At 44.0% G+C, this 13,049-nt stretch overlaps 1 protein-coding gene across 1 annotated transcript in view; it reads left to right on the top strand.

Moving 5' to 3' along the window:
* ARHGAP21 (Rho GTPase activating protein 21) overlaps positions 1–13,049 on the top strand; it is a 291,419-nt gene that overhangs the window by 1,343 nt on the left and 277,027 nt on the right. The window lies entirely within an intron of this gene.

The raw sequence follows: 13,049 nt of genomic DNA, 5'->3' as shown, positions 1-13,049 counted from the left end.
AGAAATTCAGTGGGTTTTTTTTTAACCATATTTTAATTGCATTTTATTATTGAAATACTACAGAGTCCGGTGTCATTCAGAAGAATGTAGCTCGTGTGGTATTTCTGTACTATGACATGTGTATGGGAGCCTACTCTGATGGCTGTCAGGACAGATTTGTGCTGACACGTCCTGTGCAGGGAATTTACACACCTTACTCTAACCTGAACTGATTGCAGCTGCGTTACTAGCGCTAAGTGATGAGGGCCTGCGGCACAATCCCTAAGGATGACAGGTCCTAGGCCCCTACCTCTCTCATATCCTTTCTGATCATAACTGCCCTGGGTGGCAGCGTTAGAATTTGGTATGAAGCCCGTAGGATGCGTCATCCTTGATTGTCCTGAGATCTGTATTAATCTTTCAATTTAGTACTCTCTCCTTTTAAAAACATTTAAGAAAAAATGAAGCGTCTTGGAATATAGAATATAACTTCCTTCATGGAAATAAATTCGGCATAAGTGTGTGTGTTTTTTCTTACTCATTTTTTTTATTCATTCTCCAGTATTGGCAGGGTGTGTCGCACTAGCATATTTATACACTTTGGCTAGGCTGTTAATGAATAACTGATACACATGAAACGATCCCGGAAATGCACAGTGCCAAAAAAAGTAACATTGAGAATGTGGAGCACAAAATAATGTCACTCACACTAGGTATTATGTAAGCAGAATCTTTGTGCTGTTCCTCCTGTGACAGGTGTCGGTGTCTTACAGCCGTAGAGTATCAATCCCCTGGTGGACAGAAATTTCCCTGTGGGGTTATTGCTTTGTATTTTTTTATTTCTTTGTGATGGTACAAGAGGGGACGCTGTTCTGGCAGTGCTGGATGCTGTCCCTGTGTTGTTGGTTTTTTTGAGTTTTCAAGACGTTAGCAAAAATGTTTGAGAAGCCAGTAGGTGTTGGTCTGTATATCTTCAGTATTTGCTTTCCCTGGTTATAGGGCCTAATTCAGACCTGATCGCAGCAGCAACATTTTTCTCTAATGGGCAAAACCATGTGCACTGCAGGTGGGGCAGATATAACATGTGCAGAGAGAGTTAGATTTGGGTGGGGTGTGTTCAAACTGAAATCTAAATTGCAGTGTAAAAATGAAGCAGACAGTATTTACCCTGCACAGTAACAATATAACCTACCCAAATCTATCTCTCTTCACATGTTACATCTGCCCCACCTGCAGTGCACATGGCTTTTGCCCATTAGAGAAGAGATTTTGCTGCTGTGATCTTGTCTGAATTGGGCCCGTAGCCACCTGATGGTGGGAACTCTTTTTTTTTATTATTGTGTATAGTAAAGCTACTTGTCGAGAGGGGTCTATGCATCCTTCACTATAAATTCAGATCTCCCCTATTTGTGTCTTTGCTGGATCATATGAGATATATAAAATAAAAAAATCTAGGTGCAATGGGCGATGAACGTTTTCAATTCCCCCTTGATTTGTTAAGGATGTTCAGTGGAAGTTTCCAAAATGATTTTGCTGCTCAGGAAAACTTCGCTATGTGCTGGCGTTTCCAGTTGATGTAGATAAATAACATAAAAAATAGATGACGTTCTTGTCTGAGGAAGGGATAATGTGGTTAGCATGTTAATGATCAGGCTCAGCTATTGATAGGACTACGGGCATATTGCTGAAGGGGGATTGGCCATAGGCATGTGTCTAATTGGTGTGCTGGCCAAGGAAGATGGCGAGAATGTTTTTATTTCCAGAAATCGCAGTACCGCGGAGCTCTTTAAAGAAATTTGAAAGCAGTTTGTGAAATTGAGTCTATCTATTAATGTGGGTTTGTGATTGTAGAGTACCTTGTACCCGTCGGCGTATTATTCTGCATGCCTGGTGCCATGCAGTATCTCGGGTTTGTCCTTACAAAGCCTTGTGTGGCTCATACAGCAATAAAACAAGTAAGATAGCTGCGTGGGTGGGCACTGGTATAAAACAATGGTGGACTGCCGAATGAACTATAATTATGGTTAGCGTGGTGCAGAGGAGACCTCAGTGAAAGAAGATTGCTGGGCCATATTTGGCAGGAGCTTCAGTGACCACAGCAGCTGAACTTATGAATGCATCACAGGCAGAGGTGCCTGAGGGGGATGCTAGCGTGGAGTTTCTGTGAATTTATTTCATGTTTAAGGTAAAACAGATGACTGACTGTCCGTGGATTCACTGCAAAGTTCTACTAGTGTCTCCAAGAAGTCCTATGAGAACTTTTTAGTGCTAAGTTTTGAACCCAGTTGAGCATTTATAAAATATTTTAGGGAGGACCAGAGGCGCCATTATTACATCTAGTCTACACAATTCCAGGCATTGGTGGATTATCAGGATGACGTGGCTCAATGCCCCTATTATGTGACTTAAATTGATGTGTTTTTTTTTTTTCCTACACCAAGTATGTAACAGTTTCTTCACAGGTAAAACCCCTTACAATGCTGTGATTTGTGGTTATAATGTGGAATCACTGGCACAGCAGACATTCTAAACACTACTTCCTAATCCAGGGATTTAGCATGCATTTGCAAAGCACTTGAATGTTTCTATTACATTATCTACCCAGCTAGTGGAGCCCGATGCTGGTGTAAAAAATACGGGGGACCCCTACTCTTTTTGTCCCCCGTATTTTTTGCACCAGCACCAGGCGCAGAGCCCGGTGCTGGTTTTAAAAAATACAGGGGATCCCCTGTCAGTTTTCCCCCCGGATTTTTAGAACCAGGACCGGCTCGAAGAGCCCGAGGCTGGTTATGCTTTGGAGGGGGGACCCCACGCATTTTTTTTTTCTGTTTTTTTACCGTTTTTACCCGTTTTTTTAACATTTTTAAAAATCTAATCAAAATCCGTCAAATCGGCCGTTTTTCGACAGCGGGACTGTCGAATCCATTTTTTATTGAATATGTTGAATTCCGGCACCCACCTGCCGGAATTCGACGGTCGAATTGTGTCGAACTAAAAAACGGGCGATAAATTGCTGCGATTCGCCGGCAATTGCATATACTCCTATGTGTTTATGGGATATAAGCGTTGCAGTAAAACAGAAATATCTGCAAGGAGGAGAATTATAACCCTGAGCTCTTATATACATTGCTGCTGTTGATTTCTTCTTTCTCACTTTTTATAGTTAATCTGATTAATGCACCTCACTGTACAAAGTGTTCATTGGAGATCTTTCACTGTGTGTTCTGGCAAGCAAATAAGAAACTGTAGAGAGCCCGCTGGTTGTATTATACTGACCCCAGAAGGGTGTGACGTTATCATCCAGCGGTGATCCTACCAATGTGTTAATATATATACGTATCGCTTGCCAGTAAATGGAAGTACGTGTCAGGGCGAGGTGAATGAGGGGAGAGGTTATTGAAACAAATCTGGGTTATTATGGTGAGTGATCGCTTGTCTTGTGGCTGCTATGCTGTTCTCTGTGGGTCTATGGCTACTGTAAGCTGCTTCAGTTCTTGAAAAGTTGCTTCCTGTTGACGTAATCCAATTAGAGAGTGGATGACGCTATTTGTGTCAGAAATAACAAGTCCTGAATTTCTCCCTCTTAATTCCTAAAATTATTAGTCATTCTCTAGAACGGCCTAAATGCAATGCTAAATTTAAACTTAACTGGGCTATTTGTGGCTTCTTATACAGGTAATAATAAGTGCTATTTTAAGAGGTTTTTTTTACTTTATTTTTTTGTTGTCCTGCTTGGTGTAACTATAGTTGCGTCTATTGGTTTAAAAACTGTTTGGGTAAGGGGGGGGGGGTATATACGTGAAGTCTACTGAAATTTAAATGGTTTTGAAAGCGTCTTCTGGTCTCCATTTTGTCATCTTCATGTAACTAACAAAAAACCCTTTGTTGTGGACATAACTAAAGAGGAGATTCATGGCTCATACAAACTAGTTAAAACTAATCTAATATTTTACCTGCGCTACAGTCAGCTGTATCTATCCTATATGGTAATAGAGCTCATTGATGATTATCGTAATCGCGTTCTCTGTACTCGGACAGAAGTAGTTCCCAGAGTCACCACTTGTACAATGTTCTGGTCATATCCTGAGTTTTAATATGGTTTGGGAGTTTATTTATTCAAGCAGGCTCACAAGTTTGTGTCTCACCTGGGAAATAGTGCGCCGTCATAGTCCACTGACCTCTGCACTGCATTTTCTGTCCACATGAACTGCGGCAATCTAGGCCACTTTGTAGAGCCCTTTAGACAATTGATGTTAATGACATTCTGTCATAGGAGCCTCGGAACTGCTTAATCCGCTAACAGTGGAAGATGCTTTCCATTTAGAACGTAGCTCAAAAATCCACATTAGAAAGCTGTATAGTCTAATGTGGTGGTCCTTAGAGACTATTTATCAGTTATTTATATAGCACACGCATAGTCTGCAGCGCTGTACAGAGAATATGTGGCCTTTTTTGTGTCAATTCAGTTAACCTAATGGTATGTGTTTGGATTGTGAGAGGAAACCGGAGCACCCGGAGGAGACGCATGAGAACAAGTAGAGAACATACAAACTACATACTGTTAGGGCCTGGGTGGGAATGGAACCCAAGACCACACTTGGAACGTAGCTCACAAAACTATGGGCCTAATTCAGACCTGATCGCAGCAGCAAAATTGTTCTCTAATGGGCAAAACCATGTGCACTGCAGGTGGGGCAGATGTAACATGTGCAGAGAGAGTTAGATTTGGGTGGGGTGTGATCAAACTGAAATCTAAATTGCAGTGTAAAAATAAAGCAGCCAGTATTTGCCCTAGACAGAAACAAAATAACCCACCCATGCACTTGTGCGATTGGCCGTGCTGCGATTTCCCCGGCAGGCAAAGGCTCTGATAAATCGCATCTGAAGTGCTTTTTTTTTTGCATTCGATGTTCATGTGATCATGCGATAAATCGCATGCCCCTTGTGACCTCAGCACAATGGGTGGAGGGAAGTGTCCAGAAAGTGAGCTCAAAACAAAGATCGCACATCGCAGTGCGATAAATCGCATGTGTTTAAAAACCACAGGTGATCGCACTTGCGATGCGATAAATATTAAGTGCAGCACATAATATCTTGAGATGCGAGATTCGACCAGCGTGCCCGCACATTGCAATGGGGGACACGTGATTGACATGTGATATATCGCACCAATGCGGTCGCAATCGCATGATTGAACCCAAAATCGCCTTAGTATATGGGCACTAAAACGGTCTCTGCACATGTTATGTCTGCCCCACCTGCAGTGCACATGGGGTCGATTCAATTCGGCAACAGTTGAATAGCGCCGGGAGTTTGCTCCCGGCACTATTCAATACAGCGACGACTGACCCTCAATTGTCGGGAATTCTTCTCTCATCCCCGGGGGATGAGAGAAGAAACCCGACAAAAGTGCTGTCACGGGCTGATTCGGTCGGGGATCAGCATCGCCGCGGGTAGTTAAGTCGGAGAATGCCCGTTCTCCCGACAAAACTACCTGTTAAGTCGGCGAGAACGGGCCATCGCCGACTTAACTGGAGCTGAATTGAATAGCGTTGGGAGATAATTCCCGGCGCTATTCAACTGTTGCTGAATTGAATCGACCCCATGGTTTTGCCCATTAGAGAATGTTTTTGCTGTTGCGATCATGTCTGAAAACTGTAAATTCTAATTGCAAATTGTTAAAACTGGCTAATAGAAGAAAATTCTAAAATCCCATCTGAAAATACCTAGTATGTAATATCCTGTGTTCTGTGATAGAGCGGCTTGTCCTCAGTTTGCCATGGAAATATAATGCTGTTGATGACTTGGCTTTTCTCACTATGCCCTGTATTTGGGTGGTAGAAGGCAGTGTGGTTTACTGACCACAAGGATCAGTAAGATGAACACCACCAAGACTAAGTTTATATAGCGCAGACGTGTTCGTAGTTCAGTTTTATTCTTGGAATAAGGACTTCATGTCATGAATGGCATTTCTTTCTGGTGGCCTATGTCCAGCTTTCCTCTTGTTGGTATTTAGTTCCTCGGGCTGTGTCCTGTTGCCAGCTCACTGAACCACCCAGTCCAGAGGTCACCTGTGCCGCAGAAGCTCTGTCATGCCCTTTGTGTTTTGCTTTTAAAGCTTGTTTATTACAACTGCAGTTTATTATAAATGCATAATGGCAAAATCTGTAAAAGGTGGTGCTAGTCTCATGACTGATTCGTTTGCACGTGGTCAGGGTGAATGGTGTTCTATAATACGCACGTGACGCTGATGTTTGTCTACAGTACATTAAGGTCACTTATATCTATGTAAGTGATGAGTTTTGCCCATCACCTGGCCGTTCCTTAGGAAACCCATGTGCAGTACCAGGAATAACGCACCCCCTACAGTAAGGTAGAAGTCACCGTGGGTTTCTGTGACATCGTTTTGGTGCAGACTTGTGCCTTTATCTGGTCACAAAACTGACACTCTATTCTAGATTCTCTCCTAATTCATGGCTGAAATACGAGAAGTAACAGAATATTATTACTTACTATGGCCCTCATTCCGAGTTGATCGGTCGCAAGGCGATTTTAGCAGAGTTACACACGCTAAGCCGCCGCCTACTGGGAGTGAATCTTAGCTTCTTAAAATTGCGACCGATGTATTCGCAATATTGCGATTACTAACTACTTAGCAATTTCAGAGTAGCTCCAGACTTACTCTGCCTGTGCGATCATTTCAGTGCTTGTCGTTCCTGGTTGACGTCACAAACACACCCAGCGTTCGCCCAGGCACTCCCACCGTTTCCCCGGCCACTCCTGCGTTTTTTCCGGAAACGGTAGCGTTTTCAGCCACACGCCCCTGAAACGCCGTGTTTCCGCCCAGTAACACCCATTTCCTGTCAATCACATTACGATCGCCGGAGCGAAGAAAAAGCCGTGAGTAAAAATACTATCTTCATAGTAAAGTTACTTGGCGCAGTCGCAGTGCGAACATTGCGCATGCGTACTAAGCGGATTTTCACTGCGATGCGATGAAAAATACCGAGCGAACAACTCGGAATGAGGGCCTATATTCATTCATTTGCAGATAGTAATGTGTATTACTTTACTTTGTAGATGTAGTCTGAGTCAGATGTTCTGGTTCATAGGTTAGGAACAATTGCAGTTATTGTGAGGTGGTATTTTGTGTTTGTTTGGTGGTGTTGTTAAGTAATTGAAGTGTTTGTGATTAATTTGTCAGCATGTCCTATTTGTCACCCCATTACATCAGTTCGGCATCTCAGGAAGTACTGTATGTTCCTCTATATCTTACACTATTCTGAGCTACAATACTGTGTGGTGGTGGTCAAACTTTGGGCTCTATGTACTAATCCTTGGAGAGAAATAAAGTGGATAGAGAATATAGCACCAGCCAATCAGCTCCTAACTGCCATGTCAAAGGCTGTGTTTGAAAAATGACAGTTAAGAGCTGATTGGCTGGGACTTTTATCTACATCCACTTTTTATTTCTGTCCAAGGCTTAGTAAATAGCCCCCTAAGGCTATGGCCACATAGCGGGACCCGCTTGGCCGGGAGGGGGGGTTCTGTGTGCACACAGATCCTGTTCCGCGGGATGCTGCAGAACAGGATCCGGCCAGTGACGCACAGGATTTCAATGTAACGCAGTGCGGCACAGCCGCACTGTGTGAACACTTACATTGAGATGTATGTGTTCACATTGAAATCCCGTTGTCCTGCCGTCCGGCCCAACCGCAGCACTCTCGTTCCGGTCAAGCGGGTGCCGCTAAACGGGACCCGCTTGGCTGCTATGTGTGGCCGTAGCCTAAGTCCTCAGGGACCCCTAACAGTTCATGTTTTCCAGATGGCCCCATGATTTCTTAATATGTCAATTAGTAATGAATACACCTGTGCAGCAACTGGGAGATCTGTAAGCATGTATGGTTAGGTGTCCCCAAGGACTGAATTTGGCCATCACTGTTGTAGTGTGTGAGTGGCAGGCTATCAGGAATGCACAAAGATTGGGTGCGTTGAAAGGCTTCCTTATCCCCCACCCCCACCCCCTTTCCTATTACGTTTGCCTTTTGAGTGGTCCTTTTGCCCTCAGCATTTTTTTGCTGACTTTAAGCTTAAATATTCACTCATACTTTTGACTAACGCTCAGATGGAATCAGTGTGGCGCGGGTGAGGCACGTTTGAGATGATTGTAGGATCACACAGCATATACTGTACTAAAAATGGCAGTGGTTTATCGCCATGTGGGTCACTTGATGCCGTGAGACATAGGTGTATTATTACCCTACTTAATTGCCATCCAAATGTGAAGCACTGCAGATCACGCTGGCGTCATGTAAATAAATGTTAATGGTACATAAGGTAATGACAATTGTTAGTGCGGATAGTATATATAGGCGTTATAATGCAGAAACACCATACGCCGGTAATAAGACAGCCAGCCGCCAGAGGTGCATTTAGTGCAGCTTTTTGTTGTGTATCAACTATGTGAGTCACTACCCTTTCACACCGCAGCTTGAACCCAGTAAATTGCAGATTTTTAAGGCTTCCTAAACGGTTCAAGCTGCGATGTGAAAGGGTCACCTTCATTTTACCGTTTTCAAAATACCGGTCCTACCCGTTTCAGACCCGTTTCATTGTGCAGTGTGAAAGGGTCTGAAACGGTATTTGCAAGCCCCAGAAGGTGATAGGCTGTCTCCATGTGTGATGTCACCAGGCAGAAGCAGGAAATAAACATTTAAAATGACAACCACTGTTTTGTATGGGTGAAACGGGTTCAGTGTGAATGGTACCAAAACGGTAATGAAATGGTAATATACTGGTTACAACATGCGATGTGAAGGGGGTTTAACTGCTCAGACCCGTTTTAAGAACCGTTTCAAAAGCAGGTTTTGCGATGTGAAAGCAGCTACAGGCCTGGGCAACCTGTGTCTCTCCAGCTATTGTGAAACTACACATCGCAGCATGCCCTGCCAGAGTTTTAGCATTCTCTAATAGCCAAACTGTGGCAAGGCATTCTGGGACTTGTAGTTTCTCAACAGCAGGAGAGCCACAGGTTGGCCATGCCAACTGTTACTTCCTAATAAGGCTGTATGTCTCCCAGGCCATGATTGGGAAAATTGTTGTCAAAGTTTCAAATAGCACGTGATGACAGAGGTGTGGAGATTTCACTTTCAAGCGGATTCTTGTTGTAGATGTGTCTATTTTGCTTTGCTCCCAGAGAGAGCGATTGTAAAGCGTTGTCTGAGCAAACAGCAGCAGTGATAGTCCCTGAGTGTCTGCAGGCTGATACAGACACACCGTCTAGGGAACCACCACTTGTGCTCACACTCCATTGTTCTGGAGGCTACCTGCTGTTAATGTTTAGACAAATGTGGTAACTGTTTACTATGTGTGTTTACTCGAAGGCCAGGCGGTTGGTATGGTAACCAAATATGGCGCAGATTCCAGGTTAGACTCGATGCTTCTGTAGCTATTGCTTAGAATAGCTCGGAAATGGAAATATGGAATGTTCCTGACACAGCTCCTGGCGTCGCTTTCCAGGATGCCCTTAATAATCTCCATACTGGGAGCACATGTTGTGAAATGCTGTCAGATTCTTTAGCATATATTAAAAAAAAAAAAAAAAAAGAACAGCACTTACATCCTTGTCAATAATGCTATAAAAAAAAAAGCTGAATTGAGACCAATTTAAAGGACTGCTAAGATCTGAAATAGGATATAATGCAGCTTAGTCCCCTAGACTGTAAGCTCTGCCAAGCAGGGCCCTCCACCCTCTGAGTTCTCGCCTTGCACTATTCATGTCTCCAGTGTACAGCCACTCAGTCAGCAACTCTGAGCCTCTCTGTGTGGGGCACTGGATCCTTGAGTTCTACTGTTATCTGTCAATCACTTGTTTGTATAATTGTCTCACTGTTTCATTCCCCTGTATACTGTCAGTTTGAACCTTTTTAGATTGTATTGCTAGTGTACACCATTGCAGTTCTCCCTTTATGACACCATATAATTAAAAGATAACCGTAAATAACCGTTACGCTTTCTCCTCTCTGTTATGTGCTTAGCATTGTATTATGTTGGTAAACAACTATTGTTTCAATGTGTTTTAAATCATCCTACCAGTAGATGAGTCTGCTTCTTCTATGCAGCCAGGATTTCTTGTGTTGCTGAAGCACAGGATGCAAAGAAATTGACCACTTAACATAAAGGAGAGTAATGTTAAGCAAACAAATAGGCCCTATACACTGACAGATCTGCCGCCGAGCTGCCCGATGGCGGATACGGGCAGGGGTGAAGTTTCTTCACTCCGCACCCCCCCCCCCCCCCCCCCCCCCATCACCCGGCTCCATAGCAATGCATGCTGATGTGGACAATCTCGTCCATATTGCAACAGAACAAATCCTTATTGTTTTTAAGCACCAGTGTATAAAATAAACATTGCTACTCAACACTCGTTCTCTGCTATAAAGGTAGTGTGTATACCTTTAAACTGAAAAGTACAAAATTTAAAAGGACAATAGCAGCGCTCGTAGGGAGTAGCAATATTAATCCAAAATAAAAAAGCCGAAAGTAGAGATATAGAAATAAATGTTTAATAATTATATAATTTGTAGCATAAAATCAGGTAACTTTTTATCTAATAAATAGATCATATATAGATATTGTATAACATCCCTTGTTTGATGGAGAGACACACCATACATAATCTGAAGAAAAAGACAAACAAACGTTTTTGCAGCAGTGAGGCTGCTGGATTGCTCTCAGTCTGTAATAAAAAGAGCTAATAAACAATACCGAAACCAGTTGCTGACTGTCCACTTTGAAATGTATCAAATTGTAACCAGCTGAGTTACTTTGTGTGCAAAAGCAACTGTAATGAACCTAGAGCTTGACTCTGAACCAGTGGAGTCTATTTCACAATGAATTTAGATACTAAGTGTTCCACAACCGGTAGATGGATAGTGAGCAGGTAGATTACCTTTCCAATGGGCTGATTACCCGGGCGTGCTTAGATGAGTCCACAATGTGCCCTCTCATTAATGGTAGTGCAGAGTGTGTTAGCCCGGCTGCCAGGAAAAACACGAGGATCCCGTCTGTAGGGACTCTTCACTCGGTATGTACAAAAGCTGCCCACTCTCCTGTAAATTAATATACCTGGACATCCTCGGGTAGGTCTGCAGGATAGCCCGATGGGTATGGTAAGTGCCTTTGCGCACCGCTGGTATCAGCAACAGAAAGCCCGCTGTGAGAGCTCTCTTTGGGCTGTAACACACGCGCCGGCTTTTGCCGGCCGGGAAAAAGCCGGATGGCTTTTTCCCGTGCCGGTATTGTAATTAACAGTGTGAGGTGTAGTGTCCTTTCACACTGCACGGCCCCGGCCCGGCTGCCGGGTTGCAGCCGGAAATATCCACTGGAAGGTCCGGCTGCCGTGCCGGGGCCGTGCCGTCTTTGAAGGCAGTGAAGGGGAGCTTTCACACACAACTGTTTTATTTCAAGCCTTGTCTGCTGCTGCGCATGCGCACAGCATTATACACGGCTCAAAGCCGTTGTGTGTGAAAGACACTGCCGGATGGCAAAAAGCTGGACAAAGTTTGTCCGGCTTTTTGCCATCCTGGGAAAACCGTATAGTGTGTTACAGCCCTTCCTCTCCCTGGACGAGAACTGCCCGTTTCAAAGTCAGGGGGAGAGAAGCGGGTGTGTGTGTTTCAGCAGGTGTGTAGTCGATCCAGCAATAGGAGGAGTCACGCTCTAGGTTCATTACAGTTGCTTTTGCACACAAAGTAACTCAGCTGGTTACAGTTTGATACATTGCAAAGTGGACAGTCAGCAACTGGTACTACAGTGTTTCGGTATTGTTTATTAGCTCTTTTTATTACAGACTGAGGGGCAGATGTATTAACCTGTAGGAGGCATAAGGAAATGATAAACCAGTGATATGGGCAAGGTGATAAAGGCACCAGCCAATCAGTTACAATATGTAAATTAACAGTTAGGATCTGATTGGCTGGTGCCTTTATCACCTTGCACATATCACTGGTTTATCACTTCCTTATGCCTTCTCCAGATTAATACATATGTCCCTGAGAGCAATCCAGCAACCTCACTGCTGCAAAAACGTTTCAATTTGTCTTTTTCTTCAGATTATGTATGGTGTGTCTCTCCATCAAACAAGTGATGTTATACAATATCTATATATGATCTATTTATTAGATAAAAAGTTACCTGATTTTATGCTACAAATCATATAATTATTAAACATTTATTTTTATTATCTCTACTTTCGGCTCTCCATTTTTATTTTGGATTAATATTGCTACTCCCTACGAGCGCTGCTATTGTCCTTTAAAATTTTGTACTTCTCGTCCATATTGGCCTGCATGTATAAGCGACGGGGCACCAACGATGAACGAGGGCGGGGCCGAGCATCGTTAATCGTTGGTGCCCACACACTGCACGGTATGAATGAGTTCTCATTCATTAATGAACGAGAACATTCATATCGTGCATGTTATCCGTCAGTGTGTAGGGCCCTTAAGTCTTCCTTGTATGATACGATTGTAAATATTTCATCAGAATAACTTACTTTGAACTGAATGTTAATGGTAAATTCCCTACTGGGCATGGTTGGTGTAATGGTTAGTGTTACTGTCTCACAGCACTGAGGTCTCTGGTTCGGGTGTAGTATGGTATGCCGGCGGCCGGGCTCCCGGCGACCAGCATACCGGCGCCGGCAGCCCTACCACCGGCATACCGACAGTGTAGCGAGCGCAAAGGAGCCCCTTGCGGGCTCTCTGCGCTCGCCACGCTGCGGGCACGGTGGCGCGCTATGCGCGCCATGCTATTTTCTTCTTCGTCCAGGGGGGGTCGTGGACCCCCACGAGGGAGAATAGCTGTCGGTATGCCGGGTGTCGGGATCCCGGCGCCGGTATACTGTGTGCCGGGATCCCGACATTCGGCATACTGAAGGCCACCCCTCTGGTTCGACTCCCAACAAGGCTATGTACATATGGTAGGGAGTATAGACTGGAATCTGGGGCAGGGATTGATGTGAGTGGCCAATTATTGTATGTAAAGTGCTGCAGAATATGTGTGTGCTA

Source organism: Pseudophryne corroboree, chromosome 5 (assembly GCF_028390025.1).
Source record: "Pseudophryne corroboree isolate aPseCor3 chromosome 5, aPseCor3.hap2, whole genome shotgun sequence".
NCBI lineage: Eukaryota > Metazoa > Chordata > Amphibia > Anura > Myobatrachidae > Pseudophryne > Pseudophryne corroboree.
Note: the sequence above shows the minus strand (reverse complement) of the source record. Positions and strands in the feature narration are given on the sequence as shown.